This window comes from Nelumbo lutea, chromosome 2 (assembly GCF_056320005.1).
Source record: "Nelumbo lutea isolate HS-2025 chromosome 2, American lotus-T2T, whole genome shotgun sequence".
Taxonomy (NCBI): domain Eukaryota; kingdom Viridiplantae; phylum Streptophyta; class Magnoliopsida; order Proteales; family Nelumbonaceae; genus Nelumbo; species Nelumbo lutea.
In genome coordinates this window covers 47,070,741-47,089,290 of record NC_142685.1, presented here as the reverse complement: position 1 = coordinate 47,089,290, position 18,550 = coordinate 47,070,741, and the positions used below count along the sequence as shown (strand labels likewise).

At 36.2% G+C, this 18,550-nt stretch overlaps 1 pseudogene; it reads right to left on the bottom strand.

Annotated features, from left to right (window-relative positions):
* Nucleotides 1–8,438: 8,438 nt before the first annotated feature.
* Nucleotides 8,439–10,917, bottom strand: LOC148870407 (protein OCTOPUS-like; annotated as a pseudogene).
* Nucleotides 10,918–18,550: the final 7,633 nt, after the last annotated feature.

The following is an 18,550-nucleotide window of genomic DNA, read 5'->3' as shown; positions in this document are numbered from 1 at the left end:
GTTCGTGCATACTTCTATTTTGTTACTCTAAATTATGTTTTCTGTGAGAAAGGGCTGATGATTGGAAATGACTGCTAAACTTTGAACTATCTATTTAGAGGGCGGTGTCTACCTCATGAGATTTATATTTGCTCATATGGTACCTAAATTAGGTACTGCAATAACAAAGTTATTCTTAAGCCTTAACCCACAGTTTGCGAATTTTATATTCCAACATACAGTCTATTTGAATCCACATTTTAGGAAGAACTATAGATGCTTGATGTATAATTTGTGAACGTCGGTGTAAGAATGGGTTTGAACATGCAACCCATCTTTGTTCTCTTAGAGCACTTTTCATAGATTGCGTGACCTCACCTCACCTACACAACTCAACAAATCCTTGTTCCCACTATATAAAAGAATCTTGTTCTTCTATTGTATTCCATCAGGTTCCATGCCCCCTGTCAAATTGTTTTACAATACACCTTTAACCTCATTGTGGAACTCAGGTTCAAGACCTGTTATATTTAGCATTGTCTTCAGAACTCTTCTCATGTTATTGCCGAATTAAGGTTAACACTAAACAGTCTTTGGGACATATCAGCTGGTAACTGTTAATATGCTTTAAGTGGCAAAGAAGCAAGCCATTCAGTCCAGCCACTTCAGCTGATAATTGGATCAAATAGGAATAGACCCTTATTCGTTCAAATTATTAAATGCACACATGCTTTTGAAATCTAAATATGGTTTTGTTGATATGTTGAACCTTATTAATAATTGTAAGCTCATCATAAGAAATACATCTTCGGGTAGTTTTTGTGAAGTGTGAAATATTGGGAAATACCTAAATTCTTGAAAAAAGGTTGGAAAAAAGTAGTAGAACAAAGGTGTTAAAAAAAATTAAAACTAATCTATTTAGCACCTTGTATTATGGTTTAGTGGCTATAACTCTTGCCTTGTCGCATGGATGATCTCGTTTCCAATCTTGTCAATTAGTTTTTTTCATACTCTGCTAAAAGTAATACAGGTGATATGCACGGATTGGTAATTTGGTATTAAAATGGCCATTGTAATTAGGTTCGGGTTCCTGATAAAAAAGGACATTGAAATGGTTGTGGGTTAGTTTAAGTATCATATTTAATATTTTTTTTTGAAATGCAGAAAAATCATAAAAGCCATAAAGAATTTTAAGCAAAAACCTCTAGCTTATTGGTCTTGCCCCCCCCCCCCCCCCTCCTGAATCTAGATTCGGTATGGAATGGAAAAATATCGAAGTGGCTAGGTTTGGTGCAGAACTTGCATCTAAATTTCTTATAAACATAAAAAAAAATTTTAATTATTTGATTAAAACGTGTAAAAATACAAACTATCAATCATCTTCAAGTTCAAAATATTATTAAATTTAACATTTGATACATAAGTTCATGTCTTTAGCCTAATACTCGTAAAATCTATCCGCAAATAAACGTTCTCCATTGATGTAGATAGGGCTGTAGGATAGAAATTGTCATTCTTAATATATATATATTAGTAGGGACTCGAGTGATGCATGAGAAATCTTAAAGATTAAAGATTTAATAAATTTAGTTTTTTTAATAATTTTTATTATTTTTGAATAAATTTTTGATTAACTTTAGATAAATGGAAATAATTATAAAAATTAACATTTTTATTAATTTCACTAATAATTAACAATTATATAGGAATGACAATGGAGTGGGTTCAGGATAGGGCACCCCATCCCTACCTCATTGTCAAGACACTCTACCCCATCCCCACCTTGTCCCCAGTGTTATGTGGGTTTAGGGCAATGTAACCACTCCTCAATGTCGGATGAGTTCAGGGGCAAGGTACCCACTCCTCATGAAGGATGGAGAATCTTTGAATTTTCTTACTTCGTCCCTAGTATTGGGTGGGTTCAAGTTGAGGTGTAAATTGGGACATGCTGGGTCGGCACAACACGATCCACATTGGTCTTGCACAAAGTGCAAGTCATGCCATGTTGGCCCACAAGGCATCCCGAGTCATGTATGCCACACACCAAGCCAAGCTCAAGGCAAGGCATCCACTCCCCATCCAAGGTTTTTAAAATTGGACTGGATAGGGAACCGTTCTAGGGTTGAATGGTCTGATTGTTTGGTCCAAACGGATGACTCGCTCTAACAAAAAAAATTAGAAAAACAAAAAAAGGACAAAAACTGTTATCCGGGTTGATGGTTCGATTACCCAGGTCAACAATTCGCTAATCAAATAAACAATTTTTGGACAAAAAGCCGTTTTGAGGTGAAACGGTGTCCGATTTCCAATTTTTTTGGTCTAACCATCTGGTTTGATCTAGTTTTGTAAATGTTGTCTACGTTAATCCAATATTCAATTTGATGTTAGAAATTATCAAAAGGATATATTGAGCATCAATCACATGGTAAATTTCTATTATTGTTAATTGAAAGATTTAATAAATTTCCATTCAATCGGACCTCAATCCCCATCTTCAACTCCAACCTCAACCAGGGATTCCTATTTATCCTCGTCCCCGCCCCTACCCTACCAAAACAATCCCCATCCCCAGCCCCATTGGGTTGGGGAAATTAGGTCCCTATTGGGGATGGGGAAAATTGACATCTCTAAAAGTGTGTTCTAATAAATGACCCTAATAGAAACACATAAGAGTATACAATTATTTTATATTTTCAACTTTTTAAATAATTAATAATTATTCATATTTTATATACAACTTTTAATAAATTTTTTATAATACAAAAATAACAATTATTAATTTCAGTTTGGTTTATTTATCAAACTAATGAAACCAAACAACCCAATTAACTCGACCCAAGTTGGTCGGTTTTCTAGTATTTTAAGTTGACTTTGGTTAAAAAATATCCCAATTCGACTAAGTTGGATTAGTTTCACTTTGGCCATTTGTAAACCGACAAAAATCGAATGACCTAACCATGGATATATATTAATATTTTATATTTTAAATATAATTTTTAGTATGAAAAAGTGAGAATTTTCTCATATTTCTTAGTCTAAAATGTTTTATATCATAAATCTAATTTTTAAATTTATCATTTAATAATCACACTATAATTTTTAAAATTAAATTAAATTTTTATGTTTAAATATTTTGAACAAAATGACCAAACCAAAACATCAACCCAAACCAATACACTTTGAGTGGATCGGTTTTCACAAAAGGTTAGTCGGTTTTAATTTACCAACTCCCTAACCTGATCATGTCAATTTGGTGGGCTAAATATCCTACAACCACACGGAACCAACTTATGAACACTCATAATTTCAGCCAAATTAATAGTCTATACAATAAGTAATAAAAATATATTAACTTAGTCAATAAATAATATAATCTCAAATAATAGTTTAATCTCTACTAAATATTAATCAATAACTTATAACAAAAAACAATAAATACAAAAAGTATAATAAATTAAATTTAAAAATTTCAATAATAGTAATTTAATCTCCAATAATTATTGAAAGTTTTCTATTAAATAACTAAACAAAATAAATTTATACATAGTTATTGAAAACACATTTATCACAAAAGCAATAATTATTAATTTTAGTATATATAATTATATAATAAATATATATTAAGATTTTAAAATTATTATTAATAAATATTATTTTTTTGAAAGTTGTTTTCTCGAATTATTACTTGATATAAGTGAAATTAATTATTTACAATATTATGTAAAAATATTAAATTATTATTTTCAATATTATGTCATAATTTTTTTTTACTTTTTAGATTTTTTATATTTATTACATAATTTATTTATATTAGTTATTTAAAATATTTAGTTATTTAAATACTAAGTAAATATGTAAAATATTTAAATTTTAAAATATTAATTATTTATTGAATTTAATTATCCATAAAATCATAATTTATAGTATGATTACATAATTTCATTATTAAATTTGTAATATATTAAATTATTATTAATTTAACTATTATGTTATAATTATACTATACTATGATTATATAAATTTTCTACTTTGGAGAAATTTTTTAAATTGACTACATAATTTTGTTATTTTAACTATTTGAAATATAGTTATGATAAATATTTAGTTATTTAAATAATCTATAAAAAATTTTGTTATTTGAATTTTATTTATTTTAAGCTATTACATATTATTAAATATTTACAAAACATTTAAATTGATAATCAATGAAAATGTAATTTAAATTGTTAGTACATAATTTTGTGATACATTTTGTAAAAATATAAAATTATTTTGTGTTTTTAGTAAATATTTTAAAGTTATTTTAATTTTGTTAGAATATTTAAATAATTCTTAAATTTTTAATCCAAATTTTGTTTAGATAGATGTAGATAAAAAGTAGGGGAGAGGATAATTTAGGAGAGAAAATCTCTACTAAATTAGAGATTATTTTGGAGATAAATAGGAATTAAAGCTAATTTAGAGGATAAATAGGAATTAGAGATAATTTTGGAGATAAATAGGAATTAAAGATAATTTAGAAGATAAATAGGAATTAGAGATAATTTTGGAGAAAGTGAGGGATAGTGGGGGATAGTTTAGGAGTAATTTTAGGAGAAGAGATTAATTAGGTTATTGGGAAAGTGCATCTCATTAGTTGTTTCAAAAATGATATATAATTAAAAAAATAAAAAATTCAAAAAAATGAAAAAACCGATAAATAAATTCTCACAAAGGAGAGCTATTATTCTGACCTGGCAGGACTAATTTTAATATATATAGATAGATAGATAAGCTTGGGGTGTTAAAGTAAATTTCACTCGATAGAGTAAGATGATGGGACAACTAATGTAATGGATTTGGGAATTTGGTAAGGGAAAGTTATTTAGGATTTATGACCCCTAAGTGGGACCACCAAGTGCCTGGTTTCAAAAATCGATACTTAAATCCAGCACTGTCAACCAACATCATGGTGAGCAGTACAACTAGCAAATTACTCATTTTAAATTTCTTTTAGGTAGTCTTGAAAGTGAATTTTTTAATGATCAATTTGGATGTAAGGTCACTAGGGGTGTCGTTTGTATTTGAAAATTCGATTTTGAATTCGAGATTTGATATAATCTAATCAAACTTACATAATTTAAATATCTAATCGACTGAATTTAGATATGACCTGATTTGATTTGATAAATATTTGAATTTAATTGATTATTTAATTCTTATGTATAATATATGAAATATTTATTAATTACTTAAAATAATTAATTGCTTGAGTTTTAATCAAATTGAATATTTGAATATTTAAACAAACTTGAATGTTATTTTTCGATATCTGTTGAATATCGAATTGAATTTGGATGTCAAATTTTCTAATTAGATTCAAATTCTGATATTGCTTGATTTAATTCGAATTCAATCTATTTACACTTTTAATGGTCACTTTGATAGGATTCAAAATAGCCTTTGTGAAATCTCATAAATTATGTAAAGGGTAGTTTGGAGATTTTTGAAATGCAAAATGTTTTAAGGCCTGTTTGGATCAGGTAGTCACAATTTTATAAGCTAGTAGAAAATATTTTGACACCTGTACCTTAAAATACTCCATCCTATCCTTGAAAAAAAAAATTAAAACCTCTTTTGAAAAAAATTAAAACCTACTGATTCGGTCTCTTTTAAGGCGACTCATAACATCATGTGCTATAAACAACTAATGAAATGCTCATGGTTGGACTTTAGAATTGATTTTTTTTTCTTTTTTTTTTTTTGTAAGTTTAAGAAACTTGGTTGTCGCACTTTAAAACTGACACCCTTTTAGCATCACAACTGCCTAAGTACAAGGCACCAATTTGTAAATTTCCCTTCTGATATTCTCCAACATGGAGATTACAATTTTTTCCATTCGTGACGTGTACTTATCTTACTCCATTGGGGATGGGAATTGCTTTGACAGAGTAGGGTTGGGGATTAATAGAATTCATCAATCGGAGTCGAGATGGGGGATAGGGATTGAGGTCCCTGCCTTAATCCCAATTTATCCATATTAAATATATGCTATTATATATATGATATTATTTATATTTTAAAAATGCTATTTATTTTAAATAAATTTATTATTCAAAAAATGTTATTAACTAAAAAATTTCGGGAATTCACGTCCCCACAGGAACCTATCCCTGTTGAGGATAGGGGATGAAAGGACGACTTTTATCCTAGACAGAGATTTGGGTCAGAAACGGGGAATATGATCCTGCCCTGAATCTCCCCGTTGTCATTCCTACTCGACATTCATATCCTGAACAAGACTAGTTGAGTTGGACTGACAGGCTCTCCTTTTAACCTCGAGTCTTCATATCCTTTGGGTGAAAAGGATATTTAAATGCTTTGTTTGTTTCTTTGATCGTATGGATATTTAAATGGTTTGTTTCTTTTTCCCCGCTTCTAAAAAGGCCTTTACTTCATCAGTTAGCGATGAGGAAGCCTGCACTGGACCAAAACTTGGCCACCAAACATACTCCCATAGTGTCTCTGAACACATAACTAAACATAACTAAAAGAAGCCTCATTTGAATTAACAGTCACCATTCACATTTGCTTTGACGAAATTAATTCTCAGGTAGTAAGATTTAAAGTATCGGAAATGTAATTTTAAGAAATATATCGGGATGCATTTTAGATACATATAAATACGGATGAAAAATCAAAATACACATAAATATGATAAAAAATTCAAATAAATTATAAAAAATATATTAGTAATAATAATTACAAGTTTTATATTATTGTAAATAAGTCATTTAAATGTAAAAAACATATTTTAATATTAATTTAAAATATGACATATCAAGATATAATTAGTAATCATTGAAAAAAGCAAAAAAAAAACTAAAATGTGAATATATATATATATATATATATATATATATATATATATATATATATATATATATATATATATATATACACATCAATTTTCAAATAACCAATATAATTTATCTTAATATTTATTAGTATATAAATTTTAATAATTAATTTCAGCACTTATTAATAAGCACTACTAAGAAAAGATAAAATTTTCTTAAAACTAAAGATGTATATAATTATAACAAGCAAATTAGAGTGTCTTAGTGGCGAAGTTATGGGTGTTAAAATCTAACCAAGGTTCAAGTCTTGCTATTGTTAACATTTGAAGTTTTTACACTAATGAAGCGAAAATAATGAGAGATGATCATTAACTAATCGAATTAATGAAAGAATTGAAATTAGGCGTTAAAATTCGAATTTGAATTTAAAATTGTCTTAAATATAGGACTAATTAACTAATTAATGAAGAAGAAGTTAGACATAACTATAGAAGTAACAAATGACATTAATGAGTAAGATTTGATATTAAATATAAATTAACCAAATTAACCAAGGTTTAAGTCTTGCTATTGTTAGCATTTGAAGTTTTTACAAGAGAAATTAATGAGAGAGAGAATCATTAATTAATCGAATTAATGAAAGAATTGAAATTAGGCGTTAAAATTCGAATTTGAATTTAAAATTGTCTTACATATAGGACTAATTAACTAATTAATGAAGAAGAAGTTAGACATAACTATAGAAGTAACAAATGACATTAATGAGTGGGATTTGATATTAAATATAAATTAACCAAATTAATGGAAGAAGATGATTCGATTTGTTTCGGGTTTGTACGATATTTTTTAACCTTTGTCAGGTAGCATCCAAAAGGATGAACTGATACCATCAGCCTTTACAGAGCTTTTCCATCTGAGTCAAGATCTGGGATCTCTCCACTATAGACTTTGAAATAGATGAAATGATAGCAAGGGGATTGGTATCAACCTTTTCATAATAGATAGTATTTTGATCCTTCCATATCTCCCATAATCAAATTGCACAATTGGCTATGTTATCTGATTTTTTTTTTAACTAAAGATCTTTTAACAAGTGCACAAACCAGCTGTCAAAACGATTAAAATGGTTGAGAGTTCAAATCAGTGCTAATGCCAGACCCCAATCAAATGCACCTAACTTTATCACAGTAAACCAATGTATGGAGATTGGATTCAGACCATGAGTTAAACCTTTCACAGGTAGGGGATGGAGAGATTTTACTAATAAATGTGTTCTTTATAGCAATGCTGTTTAAACAACATTTCCAAAGAAAATTGAAAATTTTCTGCTCTACAGTAATCTTCCAAATAAAATTTGCAGACCTTTTGGGGAATCATAGATGGAGAGCTCACAATATCAACCTTAGTAACCCTGTCATAAGCAACTTTATAAACAGATTTCACAGTAAATAGACATTTATCATTAAAAGCCCAAAGTAATTTTTCTTCCCACAAATTATTAGAAATATCCATCTCTTTAATTTTCTCCACAATAAAGGGAGAGAAAATAGAATTAGCTTTCTGATGTCCTGATTTATAAGATCCGGGCTACTAGGACCAAACATTAGCGATCATCTCGCACCAAAATATTTGCACCTTTGTTAACTTTTCAAAAAATACCTTTCTCCAGCACTTTTCAAACTTCTAGTACACTTTCCTACCCCCAAGGGTGCCCATTCCTACTCTTAACCTTTAGAAAATGCTCATAAGAATGGTACTTAGCTTTCGAAGTTCTAACCCAAAGATTAGAGGAGTCATGGCAAATATTTACTAAAGGCCCATTACGTGGTGTAATGGTAAAATCTCTGGTTGTGAAGTGTGAAAATGGAAGTTCAAGTTTGAAAGGCACACTGTGTGCAAAAATTTGTTAAAGGTTAGGATCGTATCCATTTCATCCCTACTTGTAACTTAGACAGATAGTTGGGATCAACATTAGTTAATGGATTCTTTTTTTTTTTTTTTCTTTTTCCTTTTTTTTTGTTCCCCGACCTCACGATACACGAATAACAGAAGATTTTTTAGAAAAGAGAGAAATGTGAAGGAATGTGATTATCAAATCGTTTAATCGGAGCAGGAACATCTTCCACAACTGAAAGCATCGGGGGGAGCCGTGGAAACGTTCTTCCAATGAGATAACCATCCCAATAAGCCCTGGACTCGTCCCATGAGTATCGTGAATCATCAAGACATCTGACCAGCATCAAGGGAGAATCTGAGATCAGTATCGCAGGATCTCCGTCCACACCCGTAATCTGCAATTTCCAACTGCGTCTCCATGAACTGCCTACGCGACGGCTTTTCGGCCTGCATTGTAGTCGAGGCACCGTCGCCATCGCCCCGCGTTTCTTCATCTTCTGCTTTCTCCTCCACTTCTGCAATTTCTTGCTAAAAACCGAGGCGGCCAAGCAAAAACTGCCTGCAATCTCCTTTAAATCCTTCCCTGGAGGCTTCTTACCATGCGAATCGATATCTATGTGATCCTTCATTTTCTTCGCTTTCTCTTCCTCCACTACCACCACCACCACCACCACCTCCTCCTCCTCCTCTTCGTCGTCCTCCTTCTCGATCTCCTCGTCTGTCTCTTCAACAACGACAGCGTTCAAATTGCTAGAAACGGTGGCAGCATCCTCCAGAACCTTAATTTCCTCTTCATTTTCCTCCTCTTCTCTGGACTCGAAAACGAGACCTCCAACCCTGGGAAACCCTAAGGTCCTGATTTCGGCCCCAACGTCACCCCGGACCTCTTTTCTCTCAGCCTTATGTTCGTCGTCGAGGCTAAACAGAGACCAGAGAGTGTTCCGTACTCGAACGTCGCAGGATTTCCTCTGCGGCTCGAACACGCCGGGGAAACCCTGCCTCTCGGACCGGAGGACTTGCTTCGGCGGAGCTCGGGGAATAAAGAGGAAGAAGAGGAGGCTTTGTTCCGAATGCTGTTACTGTAGTTAGTAGTGGCGGTGCTAGTGTCTCCAACAACGCTGGAGCGATTGAAGATGGCTTTGAAGGTGGAGGCGGTTGTGGAAGTGGAGGAGGAGGGGCTGCTCTTCTGGCAGGTTGCTGGATCCAAACAAGCAAGATTCGCATAAACATGAGGGCAGAAGCCAGTGACGGTTTGGTCGGGATAACGATCGCAGGTGGAGAGACAGTTGGGCTGGGGGAGTTCTAGATTCAGAGCAGAAGGTGTACAATGCGCACCCAACAAGTTGTAGCTTTGTTCATGTTACAACCAACCTCTGGTAAGCTGAGATATCATCACAGAAGAGCTGCCGATAAAACTTGGGTCAGCGTTTCTCTGTGAGCTTCGGTTTACAAACTTACAACGAATTGACGAAAGCTTAATCTCACATAGTGTCAAAAAGCAAATACAAAACCCCTGAAAAACCTTCAACTGATGCGACCCCTCTGCTTTGTTGGAATTATTTGCGTGAGCTGTAAATATATGGGATATCCCTTAAATTCAGGATAAATTTCATCCTAACTTGTATGTAATTAGGAGAGGTACAACAAGAATTTATGTAGAATTAGGAGATATTTGTATATATATTTTTAACCCTATAGAATAAATAAGAAGGAAAAAAGAGGAAGAGTTTCTAAGTCTACTCGAGTTATCATGGTATCAGAGCATACCGATCTGTGATAAACTTGACGATATGATCGCTGTGAAATCTTGGTCGCCGGTACGAGGCTCCACCCACTGCTATTACCGCTGCAAATCCTTGTCGCTATGAAATCTTGGTCATCGGAGGTGACCGCTGCTATCCCCGCTGCAGATTCTGATCGCTGCGAAAACTTGGTCGTCGGGAGGTGACCATTGCTATCACCGCCTCAGATTCTGATCGCTGCAAAAATTTGGTTGCCAGGAGGGGACCGTTGCTATCACCGACACAAATCCTGGTCGCCGCGAAATCCTGGTCATCGGGAGGTGACCGCTGCTATCACCACCGCAAATCTTGGTCGCCGCGAAATCTTGGTCATCGGGAGGGGACCGCTGCCATCTCCGCTCGGCGTAGGCTCCGGTCATGCTAATCAGATGGGGGTGCCGGACTTTGCACAGTAGCTCCATCTTAGTTCGGAACTCTTCTTGTGACTGTCGACAGAGAGAATCCTGCAGCTTGATGGCAACTATTATATGGTTGAGCCTTCCTCTGTAGACGTTTGTCCCGACGCCTCCCGATTTCAACCCCAGCAGTGGATCTATCCAAAACTATCGCGAACCCCAGGAGGTTGGCTACTATTACTGTCGTTGCAAGACCGGCAGGTGCTACTACCGCTACAACCTGCTGATAATCATGTCTGATTCGGAAACCTCAAATCCGTTTGGAGAACAACGGCCTAATCCTACCCTCACTGAATTGACCACCAGAATGACTGAACTTCTGCACAGACCGATCTCAATTGTAGAAACCTCCGCCGCTCAGATCGGTATCAAGTTGGACGGCACCAACTATGCCCTTTGGTCCCAAGTTGTTGAGATGTATATATCTGGCAAAGACAAACTGGGATAAATTAATGGGGAACTACCTCAACCTCCACAAACTAACCCAACCTTTCGAAGGTGGCGCATCGACAACGCTATTGTCAAAGGTTGGCTAATTAACTCCATGGACGTATCCTTGATCGGTAACTTTATTTGATTCCCTACAGCAAAGATGGTGTGAGATTCTGTGGCTACCACGTACTCTGATGGCAGTGATACCGCGTAAGTATACGATCTTCGGTGCCGTGTGACCTGCTTGCGCCAGTTTGGAGGGTCTCTTGAAAAATACTATAATGATCTCCAAGGATTGTGGAGAGAAATTGATTTTCGCCGTCCGAATCTGATGTAGTGTGCGGTGGATATTCAACAGTACAATATTCTCCTTAAGAGGAGAGAGTGTATGTCTTCCTAGATGGCCTTGATGACAGACTAGACAAAATTCTGGCAGATGTACTCCAAATGAATTCGTTTCCCACTATTGAACAGGCTTACGCACATGTTCGAAGAGAAGCTATCCGACAGAGGGTCATGACAACTGTCAACCATATTGAAACTTCAGGAGCAGTTTTGGCCTCTAAAGGTGTTAAGACTGGGCAACCTACGCCCTCTTCAACGAGCTCTCTGCCTGCAAGCATCGAAAAATCTGGTACGTCCTCTAAATCTCGAGCATATTCTAGTAGTACTAAACGCTCTCATTTTGGCAACTCAAAGCATACCCGGGAGAACTGCTTCAAGCTACATGGCTATCCCGACTGGTGGCATGAACTCCAAGCTCGGAAACGCCAAGACAAGGCTGAAACTAGTGGTAAGGCTGCAACAACTACAACAGAATCTCAACTCTCATTCTCACCACAGGGAGAAGTTCACCTCTCGGATTCAGGTAACAATCTTCCCAGCAAGACCATTGACAACAAGGGATGGATAGTTGACTTAGGAGCCACTGACCACATGACCTATGATGCTAATGACTTTTCAAAGACTTCACCACCAAGATGGACTACAATTGCCAATGCCAATGGGGCAATCTCTCAAGTCACAGGAGCAGGCATTGTGACCTTGTCACCTGCTATATCCTTGAAAAACACCTTGCTTGTTCCCTCGCTCTCCCACAAATTACTATCTATTAGTCAAATCTCCTCTTATCTGAATTGTGTTGTGCTCATTTATCCCACTTTCTGTCTTCTTCAAGATATTCTCACCAAGGAGATAATTGGGCGTGGTACTAGGCGAGGGGGGCTCTACTACATGGATGATCTTAGCACAGGTCAAGCGCATCATACACATCATCAGGGTAACACCAAGGAACAACAAATTTGGATTTGGCATCGCCGGTTAGGACATCCATCATTTAGTTATATGAGACATTTATTTTCAAAGTTATTTTTAGATATACAACTGCATGTTTTTCAATGTAACACTTGCATCCTAGCTAAGAGTCATAGAACAATCTATCCCTTAAGTATGAATAAAAATCAAGTTCCATTTGCTTTGATTCACTCGGATGTGTGGGGGCCATCCCCGGTGACTACGGTCTCTGGATTCCGATGGTTTGTAATCTTTGTTGATGATTGCACTCGCATGGCATGGTTATATCTGCTGAAACATAAAGATGAAGTGCTTACTGTCTTTGAATCCTTCCATATAATGGTGAAGACTCAGTTCAAAGCACAGATTCAGGTACTCCGGTCTAATAACGGTGGGGAATACATGAATCAACGATTCCAAGATTATTTTCGGGTCCATGGATTACTTCATGAGACTTCTTGCCCCCAAACTCCACAGCAGAATGGCATTGCAGAAAGGAAGAACCGGCACATACTCGAAACTGCCCGTGCCTTGCTACTTGGAGCACATGTACCTAACCGACATTGGGCTGATGCTGTTACTACCGCCATGTACCTCCTTAACCAAATGCCCTCACGGGTCTTACAGTTTAAAACACCTTTACAAGCTCTTTCATCTCACGTCTCATTGCCCTTTGTTTTGATGATTCCACCTCGAGTTTTTGGCTGTGTGGCGTTCGTGCATCTACATCCAAATCAACGTACAAAACTGGATCCACGGGCAGCTCGATGTATATTCTTGGGGTATGCGCTACACTAGAAAGGGGACCGATGTTATGACCCAGTCACCCACCGTACCTATGTTACCATGGATGTCACCTTCCTGGAATCTGAAACCTTATACTCTCGTTCTACAACCAATTCTTCCCTTCAGGGGGAGAGTCAGAGTGAAGAACAGAACTAGTCTTTACCTGACTGGCCGAATACGAGTGCTTCAACAGAAATGGTGGTAAATGAAGCAACTGGTAAAGCACCTACAGAGACTACACAAGAAGTATCTACAGAGACCTCAACATCGGCATCGCTTTTACCAGCAGAAAAAGTAGAGAGCCCAACCTCACCAGTACCGGAAAGCCCACCTCCTAAGGATATCCCGGAAGCACGTGAAAGCATCCCTGAGGTAACCTCCCCTACCACTCCTTCAAGCTCTAACGATACTTCGGCTGGCTACACCTTACCTTTCAGGCATAATCGTGGCAAACCGCCAAACAGATATTCTCCAGATATTGAGGATAGGAGGACAAAGTATCGAATTGCCAACTATGTATCAACGAAGAGACTCACCAAACCTCTAAAATCGTTTGTGCAAGAATTGTCCTCTAATCATATTCCCACTAGTGTCCAAGAAGCTTTGACAAACCCAAAATGGACTCGGGCCATACAAGAAGAGATGGAGGCACTACTGAAGAACAAGACATGGACCCTAGTCACCTTACCTGAAGGGAAAAGACTAGTAGGGTGTAAATGGGTATTTTCCATCAAATACAAGGCAGACGGGGCAGTCGAGAGATACAAAGCAAGGCTGGTCGCAAAAGGATATACCTAGACACAAGGCGTAGATTATCAAGAGACTTTCTCCCCAATGGCCAAGCTGAATACGATCAGAGTCTTATTATCTCTTGCCACAAATCATGATTGGCCACGACACTAGTTCGATGTGAAAAACGCCTTCCTCCATGGTGATCTTGAAGATGTATACATGGACATCCCACCCGGTTATACAACGAACTCCAAGAACCAAGTTGTGTGTAAGCTACAACGAGCACTATATGGACTAAAGCAATCTCCACGGGCATGGTTTGGGAGGTTCAGTCTTGCGAAGAGAAAATATGGCTTCTAGCAAAGCAATTCAAATCATACACTATTCTTAAAGCACCAACGAGGAAAGGTGACAGCCCTAATAATATACGTGGATGACATGATTATCACAGGGAATGATTCGGGAGAAATAGCAACACTGCAGAAGCAATTGACATCCGAGTTCAAGATGAATAACTTAGGTGGGCTAAAGTACTTTCTAGGGATTGAAGCTGCTAGATCAAAGGAATGCATATTTCTGTCCCAATGGAAGTACACCTTGGACTTACTCTCCGAAGTGAAACAGTTGGAGTGCAAACCGGCAGACACACCTATTGTTCAGAACCATAGATTTGGAGAATACCCAAACCAAGTACCTACCAATAAGGAGAGATACCAAAGACTGGTGGGAAAACTCATTTACCTTTCCCATACCCGCCCAGACATCGCCTACGCCGTCAGCATAGTGAGTCAGTTCATGCACTGCCCAAGCGAAGGCCACATGAATGTTGTAATACAGATTCTTCGATACTTGAAGCCCTCACCCGGAAAAGGACTCGTGTTCTCAAAGAATGATCATCTAAAGATAGAAGGATACACAGGTGCAGACTGGGCGGGAAATGTCTCAGATAGAAAATCCACCTCGGGGTACTTTACATTCATCGGAGGAAATCTGGTCACATGGAGGAGTAAGAAACAAAAGGTCGTGGCCCTATCAAGTGCTGAAGCTGAGTTCCGGGGAATGACTAAAGGGTTGTGTGAGCTACTCTGGCTGAGAAGACTAATGACTGAAATTGGTTGTCCCCCAACCTCTGCAATGAACCTATTCTGCGACAACAAAGCTACCATTGGCATCTCTCAGAATCCCATCCAACATGATCGAACAAAGCATGTGGAGGTGGACCGGCATTTCATCAAGCAAAATGTCGAAGACAAAACCATTCGATTTCCTTTTGTCAAATCTGAAGACCAGCTAGAAGATATACTTACAAAGGCTGTATCCAGTAAAAACTTCTACAACTCGACAAGTTGGGCATCCAAGATCTGTACGCACCAACGTGAGGGGGAATATTGGCGTGAGCTATAAAACTAAGAGATATCCCTTAAATTCAAGGATAAATCTCATCCTAAGTTGTATGTAACTAGGAGAGGTAGAACCAGAATTTATGTAGAATTAGGAGATATTTGTATATATATTTCTCAACCCCTGCAGAGAAAATAAGAAGGAAAAAAGAGGAAGAGTTTCTGAGTCTACTCGAGTTATCAGGAATTTCTTTGGGGTGAATGACAAATCAGCGCAGATATGCATCCCGACGGTGAATTGATATCAAATTCACAGGCAGATGTGGATTATAGGGAAGGTGAATTGATGTCAAATATGTGAATTATAAGGGGAGGTGAATTGATGTCAAATTCACAGGCAGGATGTGGATTATTCTGCATCGGATGTATTCCTATTTCTGCGATTTCTTTTTTTTTCGCTTTCTATTCTATCTTCTTCTCTCTTTTGTTTCTCTCTCTACTATATTTTTCTGTTTTTTGGGTAAATTATAAAAGAATCGGAGATAAAGGAGATTAGCGCTGCTGTTCGTATATTAAGGTCAGGGAAAATAAACAGTATTTTTTTTTTCGAATAGTTGGATTAAAAATATTACAACAACGAACTTCAACGGAAGTCTAACGGAAGGGTCTTTGTCTCACGATCATAATAAAGGGGATCTTTGTCAAGGACTCATTGTACAGGGGGTATTTGTATGATATTACTTTGTTGTGAGAGTAGAGTAAACCCCCATTAGTGAACTAAAATAGACGCGTGAAGCGTAAGCATGACATTTAGAGTTGTATTAATATTTTTTTTTATGTCTCCGCTACTACCAGCGGGAAACCTTAGCAACAAGTTGGTAGTAGCATGGGATCCAGGATTCGAATATTCTGAAATCTAGATTAATATATCATTAGCCCTAATGACGGTCTGTGAAGAAATTCGTGTAAAACGAGCTAAGTAACCAATTACGTATGATTAATATATCATTAGTCCTAATGACGGTGAAGACATTCGTGTAAAACGAGCTACGTAACCAATTACTTATGAACACGAATGTTCCCCAGATGGGATCTTAATGTAACGTGGGCCATGTGTAGGAACACTGGTCTGTTCACTTAGACAGGGAGGTGCAGTCCACCGATTTGAATACCATAACCATAAGCGTTTGTTAGACTTGGAAAAACCATGCGCGCTTTTTGCTTACTATTTCTTTAATTTCTTCACAACTGGGTAAATATCACACCCTTATCTATTTTCGTCTATAGAATCAGAATGTTGCCAATATCCATTTGGTGTTGAATTTCAGCTCAATTCAGTCAACCTGACTCTACCCTGAAATTCGGTGCTGTTCATACGTCAGTTTACTCCTACTATAGAGGTCTTCCTCAGCATAAAAGTTTTACTTTTTCTTGTTTTTTTACAAAGTCTTACATCAGAATAAAGATGTTCTTATAAAATGTTCATACGTCAGTTTACTCCTACTATAGATGTATTAGTTTATTTTGATTCAGAAAAACAACAAAAACAACTTTTAAAAAGAACATGTTTATATTTTCGATTGACTAATGACCATACGAGTGAGTGAGTATGTTGTACACACGCAGACGTACACACCGAATATAATTTGATTAGACCCTCTTATAAGTGTTACGTATCTGATTTTTTATTTAAATATTTTAAGCCATTGGGAAAAATTCCATTCACCAACACCAACAAGACTTGTGATGAGCATTTGACCATAGACCAGGCGAGATTATGCCAAATAGCTTATTGGGCCAAGCCCGTGGGCCAATTTATTACCAGTAGTTGACATGGAAAGCAACGCAGAAGAGGAGAATTCAAAGAGGATCTTAGAATGAACAATCCAAGGAGGAGGTTGTAAATTAATGTGAGGAGATCACTTCAATTATGTCTTTCAGGGCAATATGAAGTCCATTGCTAAAAACAAGCCCTCTAGAACAGACAGCATGACTGCATGAGCCCGAGCTTCTGTTTCCTCCGGATATCAGCATTTATTTACTGAACCTATAACAATAATCTCTTTGTCAAGTGTTACGTACCTGAATTTTTCTCTTTTTTAGGCAAAATTTCATTCACCATCTTTGACCCAGGTCAGGAGCATGTTATTATGCCGAATAGCATATTGAGCAAACCCATGGGCTATGCGCTAGCTTATTACCAGTTTACAACTACCGAGTGCCCGTTGGATTCGTGGTTGTAACCAAAATTGAATTCCAAAATTAAAATCCTTTGGAAATTGGAACAGACAAGAATTAAAATGAGAATTAAATCCAACAATAATAGATTAAAATGAAAATTAAAATCAACAAGAATTTCATTCCCAGGGAAGGGAGATGAAGGGAATTCCAATTTCGTCCATTCAAATAGTTATAGAATGACCCATTCTGATTCCACCAACCAGTTGAAATTGAAATGATCCAAATTCATAAAGTAACAAACTCATTTTTAATTCACTTTATTAATATTTTAATTATTTTTAGTTTAATTTACCAATGCTATCGTAAGTCCATTCAAATCCAATACAAATCTGACAAATAAGACTTAAAACAAACAAATTTGGATCTACTAAGCAGGCTCAGTCAGAATATCCACCTGTATGATCTTTGAATTTTTGAAACTAGAATTTAGAATTTTAAAAGGAAATGCCTGGTTTAAAAGAAGGAAAGAACATTGTACAATAAAAAAAATATCGAATTTCCTTACGTTCACAGGGAAGAAAACAATTCATACTGTAGAGTATTCCATTAATCTGGCATGGGTCTGTATTTTTCCAACTATGAACTTCATAGAGACTAGACCACATCCCGGGCAACGTATTCAGCGAGAGGGCAACTGAGACGGCAAGAACGAAAACTTCTCTAAGCATGAGACTAAACCGAAAATTGAAGCTCACAAACTTCATCCCAATTTAAAACAGGCAAGGAACAGAGAGCCTCAATCACAAAATGAAACTTCGTTGAGAGGGCAACTGAGACAGGGCAAGAACGAAAACTTCTCTAAGCATGAGACTAAA